Raw genomic sequence first — 11869 nt, forward strand, 5'->3', positions numbered from 1 at the left:
CTACAAAGCTTTTTCATCATTGATGTAAATGTGCGTGTACAGAGTTCTTCCTGTGTAGAATTCTTGTATTTCCCTAGTACACACCAGTCTATTATACTCCTAGTGCAGCCCATCAGCAGGATGCTTATGACAATAGAAGTAATGCATTATGCTGAGCCCTGGGCTGCATGAAACCTATGGAAACTGGCATAAATAAGGGGCATAAGTTGCTGAGGCACAGTCCTACCCCCGCCAGTATAAAAAATTACCTCGAACGCTGAGTAGAAACATCATTGAAGAGTGGAGCTTCCTCCTCAGTGAGCCAGCACACTGCTCAGCGCCATTTTCTCTCAGGCTGCAGAGACAACACTGGTCCTCTACTACTGAACAAGTATCGGGGGGCACAGTGAATTTGGTGCTATATAATTGTGTGATTAACATAAAAGCGCTGAATGTCAGTGGGCATTTTGTGTTCAGACATTGTATTACTGGCGCTGGGTTGTGAACTGGCAAAATCCTATCTGTGTCCCTCTGACAGATTTTACTGTGGGTCTGTCCCCTATAAATCCTGGAGTGTCTGTGGTGTGGTTCTGCACGTGTGACATGTCTGTGGCAGAGACCTCTGTGGAGACATGTTAGGGACACAGAGGTGTATGTAATATGACACCAAGAGCCTGACTGGGTGAAAGGTTACATGATAGTGTGAATCATATCAGTAAGAGGTTGGACTGAATCTCATACAGAAAATGAAATTAATCTGTTGAAGATGTGATATTTTTTTTTTTTTTTTTTTAAATCTGCATTTCATTCACAGGGACCTTTCTGGGTCACATACAAATTTGCACAAGTAGTACAAACTGATACCGACACGGACTCTGATTCCTCTGACACTAGTGATTCCAGGGTTATAGGTCCTTGGTTAGCAAAAAACATTCAAAACATGTTTTAGCTATAAAGGAGGTGTTAGAAGTTACGACGCTCCCTCTTTTACCACAAGGAGAGGGTTTACTTTAATAAAGAAGTAATGTCACTTTCCCTCCACCTCGGGTCTGATTTAACCTGAAAAGAAATGTCTGATTCCCAAAAGGATATTGGGCAGCTTACTTTTTTCCAAAAAAAGGTGAGTCACCCCGCATTTTAGACAGGGCCCTGTCCTAAAAGAGAAAAGGTGTTTCTCCCTGCGCCTGGAATGGCTTCAGTTAAGGAGCCGACAGACCGCAAGTGAGTGAGGTGATTTATTGATGTGGCCAATGGGACACTACTCAGGCCTACCATTGTGAGTGGGTGAGTAGTGCTATTGAAAAGTGGTCAGAAGACTTGTCATTAGACATTGACACAACAGATGGAGACGAGATAACGTTAGGTCATATCAAAGACGCTGCGTACGTACTAGAATCCATGAAATATATTGGTTTCTTGGGATCAAGAACCGCTACCATGGCAGGATCGGCTCAGAGGGCGTTGTGGATTCGCCAGTGGAATGCTGATGCAGATTCCAAAAGAAATATGGAGGCTCTCCCGTATAAAGGTGAGGCCTTGTTTGGTGATGGGCTGAATACGTTAGTCTCGGCGGCTACTGCAGGTAAGTCGACAGTCTTGCCTTATGCTACTACACTGGCGAAAAAGACACATCACTCTCACATACAGTCCTTTCGGCCCAACAAATACAAAGGCCAAAGGTCTCCTTTTTTTTTTTTTTTTTTTTGCAGGTAGGGGAAAAGGAAATAAATACGCAGCGTCTCCCGGATCGCAGGAGCAGAAGTCCACCCCCTGCAGAATAATGTTGGAGCTCCCTTGCGGGAGTCCGCTCGGGTGGGAGCACGTCTGAAACTTTTCAGCCAAATCTGGATTCAATCTGGCCTGGACCAATGGGTCTTACAAATAGTGTCCCATGGGTACAAACTAGAGTTTCAAGACGTCCCCCCATGCCGATTTTTCAAATCGACCTTGCCAGCTTCTCTTCCGGAAAGAGGCAGTAACAACTGCAATTCAAAAATTGTCAGGATCAAGTCCTTGTCCTGGTACCCTTGGCACAGTAAGGAGAAGGTTTTTTTATTCAAGCCTCTTCATAGTTCCGAAGCCAGACGGCTCGGTCAGACCGATTTTAAACCTGAAAAATCTGAATCTCTATCTAAAAAGTTTCAAGTTCAAGATGGAATCCCTGAGGGCAGTGATTTCCAGCCTGGAAGAGGGGGACTTCATGGTGTCAGTAGACATAAAAGATGCTTACTTGCATGTTCCCATTTATCCTCACCAAGCTTATCTGAGATTTGCAGTACAGGATTGCCATTAACAGTGTCAGACGTTGCCGTTCGGACTCCACGGCACCGAGGGTATTCACCAAGGTGACGGCGGAGATGATGGTCCTCCTTCGTTAAAAAGGAGTCAATATAATTCCTTATCTGGACGATCTCCTGATAAAAGCGAGATCCAGGGAACAGTTGGTGCAGAACATCGCACTCTCCCTGTCAATACTCCAACAACACGGTTGGATCATGAATTTTCCAAAGTCGCAGTTGGAACCGACGAAAAGATTGTCCTTTTTAGGAATGATTTTGGACACAGAAGTACGGAGAGTATTTCTTCCAGTGGAAAAGGCTCTGGAAATCCAGAAAATGGTCAAACAAATATTGAAACCAACAAGCGTGTTGATCCATCAATGCATTCGGTTGTTGGGGAAAATGGTAGTGGCCTACGAGGCCATACAGTTTGGCCGATTTCATGCCAGAGTATTCCAGTGGGACCTGTTGGACAAGTGGTCCGGATCCCACCTACACCGGAAAATAATCCTGTACCTCAAAGCCAGGATTTCGCTCCTGTGCTGGCTACACAGTTCTCATCTACTAGAGGGACGCAGGTTTGGGATTCACGACTGGGTCCTAATAACCACGGATGCAAGTCTCCGAGGCTGGAGAGCTGTCACACGGGGAAAGCTTCCAAGGAAAATGGTCAAGTCAGAAAGCCTGCCTTCACATAAACGTGCTGAAATTGAGAGCCATTTACAACGGCCTTCTACAAGCGGTACATCATCTTCAAGATCCCGTGCAGATCCAGTCGGACAATGTAACAGCAGTCGCATACATAAACAGGTAAGATGGAACGAAAAGCAGAGCGGCAATGGCAGAGGTGACCAGGATTCTCCTCTGGGCAGAAAGACATGTTAGAGCTCTGTCAGCAATTTTTATTTCGGGAGTAGACAACTGGGAAGAAGACTTCCTCAGCAGACACTATCTCCATACAGGAGAGTGGGACCTCCACCAAGAAGTCTTCGCAGAGGTGACAAGTCTTTGGGGAGTTCCTCAAGTAGACCTGATGGCATCTCGTCTAAACAAGAAGCTTCAGAGATATTGTTCCAGGTCGAGAGATCCTCAAGCAATAGCAGTGGATGCACTGGTGACCCAGTGGGTGTTTTGGTCAGTATATGTTTTCCCTCCACTTCCACGGATTCCAAAAGTTCTCAAAATAATAAGAACAAGAGTTTGAGCAATCTTCATTGCCCCAGACTGGCCAAGGAGGGCTTGGTATCCAGATCTTCAGGAGTTGCTCATAGAAGATCCTCGGCCTCTTCCTCCTCGAGAGGACCTACTACATCAGGGGCCGTGTGTGTATCAAGACTTACCGCGGCTACATTTAACTGCATGGCTGTTGAGCATCTGATCCTAGCCCGAAAGGGTATTCCCAAGGAAGTCATCCCCACTCTTATTCAGGCCAGGAAAGGAGTAACGTCTAAACATTACCACCGTATTTGGAGAAAATGTGTCTTGGTGTGAATCCAAGAAGGCTCCTACGGAAGAGTTTGAGTTGGGACATTTTCTCCATTTTCTGTAAGCTGGTGTGGATGCGGGCCTTAGATTGGGGTCAAACAAGGTCCAGATTTCGGACTTATCAGTTTTCTTTCAAAAACAATTGGCCTCCTTTCCAGAAGTTCAGACGTTCGTGAAAGGGGTTCTGCACATCCAGCCTCCATTTGTGCCTCCAGTGGCACCATGGGACCTTAATGTGGTGTTGCAGATCCTTCAATCGGGTTGGTTTGAGCCTCTACAAGAAATGGAGTTGAAGTTTCTCTCTTGGAAAGTGGTGATGCTTTTGGCGTTGGCATCCGCAAGGCGGATGTCTGAATTGGGGGCCTTGTCCCACAAGAGCCCTTACCTGATCTTCCATGAGGATAGGGCAGAGTTGAGAACTCGTCAACAAGATTGGGTGTCCTGCTTCCAAGCAGACTATTGCGCGCTGGATCAGAGGTATGATTCAGCAAGCTCATTCTATGGCTGGATTGCAGTTACCGATATCGGTGAAGGCCCATTCTACTAGGAAGGTGGGCTTCTCCTGGGCGGCTGCCCGGGGGGGGGGGGTCTGGCATTACAACTTTGCCGAGCAGTTACTTGGTCAGGGTCAAACACATTTACAAAATTCAAAAGTTTGACACCTTGGCTGATGATGACCTCAAGTTCGGTCAATCGGTGCTGCAGGGTCATCTGCACTCTCCTGCCAGTACTGGAGCTTTGGTATAAACCCCATGGTCACGAAGTGGACCCCAGCATCCTCTAGGACGTATGAGGAAACAGGATTTTCATACCTATTGGTAAATCCTCTTCTCCTAGTCCGTAGAGGATGCTGGGTGCCCGTCCCAGTGCGTACTTTACCTGCAGTTTCGTTATTACAGTTACACAAGTTGTGTTATTAGTTTCAGCATGTTGCTGTAATTGGTTAATGCCTGTTGGCGTGTGTTCTGTTGATTGCCATGTTGTGCGGCATGGTTGAGGTGTGAGCTGGTATGTATCTCGCCACTAGTTTAAAGTAAATCCTTTCCTCGAAATGTCCGTCTCCCTGGGCACAGTTCCTATAACTGAGGTCTGGAGGATGGGCATAGAGGGAGGAGCCAGTTCACACCCATTGAAAAGTCTTGAGTGCCCATGGCTCCTGTGGAACTGTCTATACACCCCATGGTCATGAAGTGGACCCCAGCATCCTCTACGGACTAGGAGAAAAGGATTTACCGGTAGGTATCAAAATCCTGTTATTTATGGCAATAAATCAAAGTACTAATTGCTGATGAAAGATGACTAATAACTGCAAAGTAACTATATAAATTTTATTTTCCAGAAACCTTATTGCTGCCTATCCTTGGTTTAAAAAAAAAAAAAAAAATTCCAGCTATAAAAAGTGGATGAACATACCTGTGTAAGGCATGTTCATATTGAAATTGTACTTTCTCTTATGTCCTATAGAATTTTGGGGTCCATATTGGTACCATGGGGTATAGATGGGTCCACCAGGAGCCATTGGCACTTTAAGAGTTTGAGAGTGTGGGCTGGCTCCTCCCTCTATGCCCCTCCTACCAGACTCTGTTTAGAAAATGTGCCCGGAGGAGCCGGTCACAGCTAGGGGAGCTGCTCTTTTTTTATTTTTCAGTTTTTTTATTTATTTATTTTTATTTCTCCACAGTGAGGCTGCTGGCGACAGCCTCCCTGCAGCAAGGGCCTGAGGGGGGGGGAGCAGTGTCCGCCCTGCGGGGTCTTGAGCCACTGCTCCCGCTGACTGAACACTTGCTTCAGAGGGGTCTGATCGCGCCCCGCCACAGGGGAATGCTCGCCCCGGCAGCCGGCCGCCAACCCCTCGGGAGCTGATGAGGTGGCGAGTGAGCCACTGTCTCCCCCCTCCCCCCCCCCCCCCCCCTTCCTTGCAAGCGGGGGGACAGTGTGAAGAAGGCGGCCTTGGGGTATGGAGCCCGTGATGGCTCAGCGGTACGATGGTGGAGCGCCCTGGGCCAGCGCCAATCCCTACACTGTCCACCAAAGTCTGTCTGGGTCTGAGGATCCAGGCCAGCGCAACTCCTCCGGCCAGTATAATCTGTTGGTGAGCGGGAAGACGGCGCCATTGAGGGGGTGAAGCTTCTCAGAGCGGACCCAGCGGTGTTCAGCGCCATTTTCTCCTGCCTGCAATCACTTCCGGTTGAACCAGGTCCCTCCAGAGCAATCTCCAGCTGTCTGTACGGTACCAGGGGGGTTGTAGAAGGGGGGGAGGCTGTATACAGGCTGTGTCACCTATTAAGGGACACAGGCAGCGCTGGTTGGAGACTTCCTATACCTTTGATTGCGCTGTGTGTGGGTTGGCTCCAATCTCTGTGTCTGCCATTCTTGGAAAGGGAAACTCTGCCTTCATAACACTCTGTGTGCTTGTGGGGTGTTTGAGTGTGTGTGCAACATGTCTAGGGACACTTTCATATGCAGCAGAGGATTTGTCTTCCCAGGAAGACTCCTTTCCATGTAATCAGGATTGCACTGTCTTAGCACAGATCCCAGCTAGAGAGCCAGAATGGTTAGCCTTTCTGAGGAGGACTATTTCTCAGATTTCCGACATGGTGGCTAGGACTGAGCATGCCACTCAAGTCCTCTATGGTTGCAGGGTCCCCTGCGGTACATTCTCGCAAACGTGCACTTGCAATTATACAGGATGACACGGGGATATGCCGAGGGGGACGACATCAGTTGCCAAGGGGGTGCAGTTGATGATTGAAGCCGTTAGGGATGTTTTACACATTTCGGACACAGCACTGGAACAGGTGGAGGGGGCCTTCTTCACAGATCATAAGAACCCCCTCTCACTTTCCTAGCATCCAAGGAATTGAATGCTATTTTTGAAAAGGCATGGGAAACTCCGGAAAAGAAATTCCAGATTCCCAAGAGAGTCTTGTTGGCTTTTCCCTTCCCAGAGGAAGAGATGGGAGTCTCCGCCGATCGTGGACGCCTGTCTCCAGGCTGTCCAAACAGGTGGTATTACCGGTCCCGGGCTCCCGCAAGTTCCCAGACCCAGGAGCCCGCTTCTGATACCAAGTCCTCCGCATGATGGACAGGTGGGGGCAAGACTCCGGCAGTTCAGCCACGTCTGGGTGTTGTCTGGTCTGGACCCCTGGGTTCTGGATATAGTGTCCAGAGGGTACAGACTGGAGTTTCAAGATCCCCCGCCTCAGTTTTTTCAATTCAGGCTTGCCAGCCCTGCTGGCAGACAGGACAATTCTTCTGGAAGCCATTAGGAAATTAGTGGTTTCGGAGGTCATTGTTCCGGTTCCACCTCGGCAGTGGAACAAGGGTTATTATTCAAACCTTTTTGTAGTACCGAAACCGGATGGTTCGGTACGGCCTATTCTAAACTTAAAGTCTTTGAACCCTTACCTCAGGGAGTTCAAATTCAAGATGGAATCTGAGGGCTGTCATCTCAGGACTCGCGCAGGGGGAATTCCTGGTGTCTCTGGACATCAAGGATGCTTACCTCCACATTCCCATTTGGTCGCCACATCAGGCATACCTCCGGTTTGCACTGTTGGACGAGCACTATCGGTTCCAGGCGCTGCCGTTTGGCCTCTCCACAGCACCAAGGATCTTCACCAAGGCGATGGCGGAGATGATGGTTCTCCTCCGCAGGCAGGGTGTGAACATAATTCCATATCTGGACGATCTCCTGATCATGGCTTCATCCAGGGAGAGGCTGTTGCGATCCGTCACGCTCACGACACAGCCGCTCAGGAAACACGGTTGGATCCTAAACCTTCCCAAGTCTCACCTGGAGCCGACAAGGCGGCTATCTTTCCTGGGAATGATCCTCGACACGGAAGTGCAGAGGGTGTTTCTCCCGGTGGAGAAAGCGTTGGTGATTTCAAACTATGGCCCGAGATGTCCTACGACCTACCCGGGTATCTGTTCATCAATGCATACGCCTCCTGGGAAAGATGGCTGCCGCCTACGAGGTTCTACAGAACGGCAGGTTTCTTGTTCGCCCTTTTCAACTGGACCTCTTGGACCAGTGGTCGGGCTCTCACCTACACATGCACAAGAGGATATGCCTGTCTCCGAAAGCCAGGATTTCACTCCTCTGTTGGCTGCAGCTTCCACACCTTCTGGAAAGACGAAGGTTCGGAATTCAAGACTGGTTCCTTGTGACCACAGATACAAGTCTAAGAGGTTGGGGAGCAGTTGCTCTGGGGAAACCTTTCAGGGTCATTGGTTGGACCAAGAGTCTCTCCTCCCAATAAATTTCCTGGAGCTCAGGGCAGTGTACAACGCCCTTCTGCAGGCAGCACACCTTCTAAAACATCGGAATGTTCAGGTGCAGTCGGACAATGTGACCACAGTGGCCTATATCAACAAGGTGGACCAAAAAGCAGAGCTGCCATGGCAGAGGTGTCAAAGATCCTCACCTGGGCAGAAAGGCACACGGTGGTAATGTCGGCAATCTTCAGTCTGGGTGTGGACAACTGGGAAGCAGACTTCCTCAGCAGACACTATCTCCATCCAGGGGAGTGGGGACTCCATCCGGAGGTGTTCGAGGAGGTAACCGGTTGGGGGAAGGGGGTGTTCTCCCGTGTTCCCCCACATAAACATGATGGCCTCACGCCTCAACAAGAATCTACGAAGGTACTGCTCCAGGTCAAGAGACCCACAGGCAGTAGCGGTGGATGCACTGGTAACTCCATGGGTGTTCAAGTCAGTGTATGTGTTCCCTCCACTTCCTCGGATACCAAAGGTTCTTCAACTCGTGAGAAGAACAAAGTTCCTGGCCAAGGAGGGCTTGGTATGCGGATCTGCTGGAGGATCCACGGCCTTTACCTCTTCGGGAGGATCTGCTTCTGCAAGGGCCGTTCGCTTATCGAGACTTACCGTGGCTACGTTTGACAGCGTGGTGGTTAAATGCCAGGTCTTGGCTCGGAAAAGTATCCCGAGTGAGGTCATTCCTACCCTGATACCCCCTTCCTGGCCTGTAACGTCTAAGCATTACCATCGCATTTGGATGATATGTTTCTTGGTGTGAGGCCAAGAAGTTTCCGGCGGTGGAGTTTCAACTTGGACATTTTCTCCTTTTTCCTGCACAGGTGTGGATAGGGGACTGAGACTGGGCTCTGTCAAGGTCCAGAGATCTGCTTTGTCCATCTTCCAAAACAGTTGGCTGCTCTTCGTGAGGTTCAGACCTTTTTTGAAAGGGGTTCTGCACATCCAGCCTCCCTTTGTGGCGCCTACTGCTCCGTGGGATCTGGAGGTGTTTGCAGTTCCTGCAGTCTGCTTGGTTTGAGCCTCTACAGGAGGCTGATCTCAAGTTTCTCACGTGGAAGACGGTCACCTTGTTGGCCTTGGCTTCTGCACGACGCGTGTTGGAATTGGGGGCTTTATCTTGTAAAAGTCCCTATCTGATCTTCCATGAAGATAGGGTGGAACTTAGGACTCGTCCACAGTTCCTACCTAAGGTAGTCAGCTTTCCACATCAACCAACCTATTGTGGTGCCAGTGGCTACTGACTCCTCAATTACTTCAAAGGCCTTGGATGTAGTGAGGACTTTGAAGATTTACGTGAAGAGGACGGCTCTTCACAGGAAAAGTGACTCCCAATTTTCTTTGGATCATAGAGGACAAACAGGATGTCCTGCTTCTAAGCAGTCGATTTCACGCTGGATCAGGTTCACTGTCCAGCATGCTTATTCCACAGCAGGCTTGCTGTGGCCGAAATCCGTAAAGGCCCACTCTACTCCTAAAGTGGACTCTTCCTGGGCGGCTGCCCGGGGTGTCGCGGCGGTGCAACTTTGTCGAGCTGCTACTTTGTCTGGGCCGAACACGTTTTACAAGTTCGATACTTTTGGCCTCTGATAACCTCAAGTTTGGTCAAGCAGTGTTGCAGGAGCCTCCGCGCTCTCCCTCATGTACTGGGAGCTTTGGTACATCCCCATTGTACTAATATGGACCCCAGTATCCTCTAGGACGTAAGAGAAATTAGGATTTTGGTTACCTACCTGTAAATCCTTTTCTCGTAGTCCGTAGAGGATGCTGGGCGCCTGCCCAGCGCTTCATTTTCCTGCATTTCTTTTTATAGTTCAGTGTTACCTGGTTCCTAGGTAAGTTCTGAGTTATTTACTGTTTTTCAGCTGTTGCTGAGTTGTTCCGGTATGTTGGCCGGGTTTGCGTGTTGTGTGAGCTGGTATGAATCTCGCCACTATCTGTGTAATTCCTTCTCGCGAAGTATGTTTCCTCGGGCACAGTTTTTAGACTGTCTGGTAGGAGGGGCATAGAGGGAGGAGCCAGCCCACACTCTTAAAGTCTTAAAGTGCCAATGGCTCCTGGTGGACCCGTCTATACCCCATGGTACTAATATGGACCCCAGCATCCTCTACGGACTACGAGAAAGATTTACCGGTAGGTAACCAAAATCCTATTTTCTCTTACGTCCAAGAGGATACTGGGGTCCACATTAGTACCATGGGGTATAGATGGGTCCACTAGGAGGGAGGGGGGGGGGGGGGAGGGGAGGGGAGTGTTATTAGTGTACCAAGCACCTATCAGAGTCCTAAGTGTGTGACCCAGCTCAACTTGCAATTAGTAAGGGCGCTGTGTGGCTGGCTCCAACATACTGTCTCCCTAGCAGGGCACTTGTGGGTTACTTGTGCTTAACCTTTTCCTGGGTGTGATTTCACATTTACAATGTCAAAGGAGTGTTTCATGCCCGAATCACTACAGTGTACTCAGGATAGTACACACATGCTAGTGGGTCCGAACCACTAAAAGGGTTGATCTTGACTATTTCTAACAAATTATCCCAGAATGAAATAGAGACGCAATACTTAAGACAATCTGTGGATGACCTGATGCATAGAGATTCAGGCACCATACCAGCGCCTCAGACCCCTTCCACTTATCCACAAAAGTGTACACTGGCTCAAATCATGCAGGCTGACACTGATGACTACGTGTCAGACACAGAGGAGAGTGAGGTGGTATGGGGGGGGATGTAGCTCTGATAGAAGCTATTAGAGACGTTCTGCAGATTCCTGGTAAGGTGACGGAGGAGGAGGAGGCGGTGGTATCTTATTTTCTCATACGTCCTAGAGGATGCTGGGGTCCACATCATGACCATGGGGTATAGACGGTTCCGCAGGAGCCATAGGCACTCTTAAGGCTTTTCAATGGGTGTGTACTGGCTCCTCCCCTCTATGCCCCTCCTCCAGACCCCAGTTTTAGAAATGTACCCAGGCACACTGGATGCACTCTGAGGAACTCTACTGAGTTTCTCTGAAAAGTCTTGTTAGGTTTTTTATTTTCAGGGAGAACTGCTGGCAACAGTCTCCCTGCTTCGTGGGACTGAGGGGGCATAAGTAGGAACCAACTTCCTGAAGAGTTTCATGGCTCTGCTTCTGGCTGACAGGACACCATTAGCTACTGAAGGGAACTGAACGTTAGCCGTGTCTAGATGCTCACTCCCACAGCACGCTGTCACCCCCCTCACAGAGCCAGAAGACAGGTGAGTTTATGAAGACAGATCTTCAATCAAGCAAAGTAACGGCTTGAGGTACCACATGGCTGGCGGGAGCGCAGTGCGCCATTGCTGCCCACACATACACAGGCACTGCAGGGTGCTGGGGTGGGCACTCTGGGCAGCAAATAACCTTGTAAACTGGATAAAAGGGGGCATAAGATGCTAAGGCACAGCCCTACCCCCGCCAGTATAAATATTATGTGAAAAATCTCTGAGGAGAAATGTGCCATTGCAGGGGCGGAGCTTCCTCCTCAGGCAGCCAGCACACTGTTCAGCGCCATTTTCTCTCATTCACAGACTGCAGAGAAGAAGCTGGTCCTCCACTTCTGAACAAGTATCAGGGTGAAAAAAGGGGGGGCCTGGGTGCTAATACATATTGTGCACAATATAATAGCTCTTAAAGATTCTGTGTACGGAGTATGAGACACGGGGATTTTGTCTCTGTGTACAAAGTACGCGACATAGGGATTTTTTTCTTTGGCACTGGGTTGTGAACTGGCTGCTCCTAAACTGTGTCCCTCTGACAGATTATACTGTGGGTCTGTCCCCTATAAGTCCCAGTGTGTCTGTGAGTGTGTGTGTTGTACACATGTGTAAG

This window comes from Pseudophryne corroboree, chromosome 4, assembly GCF_028390025.1.
Source record: "Pseudophryne corroboree isolate aPseCor3 chromosome 4, aPseCor3.hap2, whole genome shotgun sequence".
NCBI lineage: Eukaryota > Metazoa > Chordata > Amphibia > Anura > Myobatrachidae > Pseudophryne > Pseudophryne corroboree.